Raw genomic sequence first — 3,501 nt, 5'->3', positions numbered from 1 at the left:
TAATCTTTAATTTTTTATTCTTTCAAAAGTATTCAAGTCTATTTTTATTATATTCTCTCGTCGTATCACACATTATCTTTTTTTTTTATCACCACTACATATATCTATTTATTATATAGAGTTGTTCCTCTTTCGCTAATTATTGGATAAAATCATCCAAATCTATCTGACTTTTTTTTGTCTATTTATACATTTCCAAATCGCAATAATCATATATCTATATAACAAAAATAACAATCACAATGATTGTAATAATAAAAGCAGAAGATTTAGCGAATTTTGAGATGAAGGAGGACTAAAGACTCACCATAAACTTATAAATCGTAGTAGTAGAATCTTTAAACCTTTTCTTTGCGTTTTTGATGAATTAGGATTAAGGTTTCAATGTGAGAAAACTTTTGGCAAATTATGTGAGAGATTCTTGACTGAATAAATCGAAAAAGGGGATGCATTCATCCGTTTTTTTCTATTTTTTTAAAAATATAATTGTAAATTACTAAAATGTTTATTTCTAATTTATACAAATTGTACCAAAAATACTGTCTCTTTATTTTTTTGACTTTCAAAATACCTTATCTTAAGAAAATACAAAAAAAAAAGTAATGGATAAAATGAAACAGAGAAATAGTAGTAATAAGTATAATATAAAATTCAATTTTCATCACTCAAGTATTTATTATGACCAACATAATGAAAGAACTTGCATATGGCATATGGTAACAAGAATCATTGATAGAATAATAACTAAAATTGTTTACAAAAATTGAGTTCTATATAATTCCTCAAACAAGAGAATAAATTTGGCTGACAAAAACTCAAAATCAAGTATATTGAAGAAATGAATTTTCCTTATGGTAACAAGAACCATCAGAAAGAAATCCCTAAAGGCTGCTTGCTCTAGCATAAACAGATATTCCATCTCCCTTGGATATGATCTTTGCCATTGCAACTGATACCAAGTGACGCAGGCCGTCGACAACCAAAAGTGAGCAGGAAATACAATGCATCCTCACACTGTACAAAACCCTTGGTCCATTCAATCTGCAACAACTTAGTTTCAACTTGTATATACAAAATGATCTGGATGTACACAGCTAACGATGTTCACAGCAAAATTAAATCATAGGGATGGGGATACTTCCTAGCTCCTATTAAGAGTCCAAGCAGAAAGAAGCTTTAAAAAATAAGTATGCCAAAGTAGAATTCATTTAAGACATCAATGATAGGAAACCATCATTTGCAGCAAAACTTGATCATTACCTTTGTCAAGGAATTTATGCAAGTAACAAGAGTTTTCTCATCCTCAGTAACCAATAAGGGGACAATAACCTGAACTGAAATATTTTAATTATTGATATCATTATTAAGTTAATAAAGTAACCCAAGTCCCATTCATCTGAAATACATTTACAAGCAAGAAGAGCCAACAAGTAAAAAATTCAAGAAATACATACACTTAAACATCTGAATGGATCATGCTGGGATAAAACAATATTCAGGCAGTGCTCTGCTTCATTTGAGACCTGAAAACAAGACGAAATTTGCTGAAATTAGGAGAAGAATTAACAAGAAGACAAACAAGAACATCACAATGCTGGAAAGAATAAACAGAAAGATATAACAACCTCTTATTATATTCCAAAAAGCCCATAAAAAAAATATGTATGGTTGCATTTACCAATATAGGCAAGGGCACAATGAAACAAAGTGGAGTGCATAAAAGGGGGTAAGAACCTGGGTTTTAAGCATTTCAACAAGTATTGAAAGAGTAAGCTCTCTGATTGAGGAATCTGAATCATCCAGCACCTCAAGCACAACTGTCAAAATCTGATTGAAGTACTGCAATGACGATGAAACAAACATCACAAAAGACAAAAAAGAAAAATCTAATATACTGTTCTATGCCGCAATGGTAAAATTTTCTTAGCTTTATCCCGACTGACCCCATTCTCAAAATGTTATCATTTTTTCAAACTATTAGTTAGCTCTTAATTTCTCAGGCTTGCATTCACAGTCCAAATCCCAAAATGAAAGCTTAGAATTAAAATTTAAAAAAAAAAAAGATAAAACAAAAGTATCCGTCCAATGCATGTTTCCATCAGCAAGTATGAAGCTTTTTTTTGGGGGTACATGCTAAGACCTCCAAATTACAGGTCAATGGTGCAGCAACATCAAAAAACAACTTAGTATTATTGATAACAAATCTAAAGGAAAATTTCTAAAACAAAAAGTGTATATAGATTCTGAGTATGGAAAAATAAGGTTATTTCGCCTCTACCTAACAAGATGCAGAACTTCTTCGGAAACTATTTGCTTAATTGCGGCCCTGCTGAATCAGGCTTCGACTCCATTAACTAGCAGCAGCAATTTGAAAATTTTGCCGATCTATGGCTGGCGGTGTGCGCATTGATGGGTTTGGGGCAAGAAGGAGAGAGAAAGCTGACGTTGATTGCAACGCTGTGTGGGTCTTGTGGAGAGTTCGGAATGCTGAGATATTTGAAGGAGAAAGAACCACAGCTCAAGTGATTTTTGTTACAGCATCGAAGCTCCAAGATTTGTCGCCAACACTTCCAACCTTGATTCATCTTTTTTCCGTCGACTGTTGCTGGTAGTGGATGAATGGCCTTCTTCTAGTGGTGACGAGCATAGGAGGGACGCCGAGCAGAGGAGATGCCGCAAGAGGGGACCTTATGGTGGATCCAGCGGGAGCTCAAGAAGTTAGTGCTATTGGGTTAGGACGGGGTGAGTGTGGGAGTGGGACAAAATAATAAAAGGGTTTTTGGGAATTTTGAAAATATAATGGTATCTTTGATTAGTTTTTTTTTTAAATATGAGAATATTCGTTTATTTAACATAATATTCCGTTATTTTAAACGTTTTTGTTACGGTAGGGACTAAATTAAAAAGAAAATTAACGTATAGGGACCCAATTAAAAAGAAAAAAAGTATAGGGACCTAATTGAAAATTTCGCGAAACTATAGGGACTAACAGAATAATTAAATCTATTTTATATCTGTTGCATATAACAAATTCCAATATATAATATTATTATTGTAAATAAATTTAAAAAATATATAAAAAACAACAAGATCGAAACTGGGCACCAACAATTCTGATGAGATTTTTTTAATAATGGTTTTTGGAGTTTAAAGGATTAAAAAATAGAGATAGCAACCTTATTAAGTGGATTAAACATATGTTCAATAACACGAGAATCATTTAGATAAAGATGTCTAAAATATTTTTTTATAAAGATATTTTTTAGTAATTAAAATTTAATACAGATAATCGATTAAACGGTATTATTTTTATCAAAATTAGGTTAGACAAATTAATTTTACCAAAAAATGATGAATCAAATTTTGAACTGGTCAAAATTAATATTATTTTTTTTTATAAAAAATGACTACAATATTCTTATTATAAAAAAATGACTAAAATACTCCTATTATATATATATTTTGAGAATTCTAAATTCTAGCCATTTATTTTTCCATCAT

This window comes from Arachis ipaensis, chromosome B09, assembly GCF_000816755.2.
Source record: "Arachis ipaensis cultivar K30076 chromosome B09, Araip1.1, whole genome shotgun sequence".
Taxonomy (NCBI): Eukaryota; Viridiplantae; Streptophyta; class Magnoliopsida; order Fabales; family Fabaceae; genus Arachis; species Arachis ipaensis.
The sequence above is the reverse complement of the archived record's forward strand: the minus strand, read 5'-3'. Positions refer to the sequence as shown.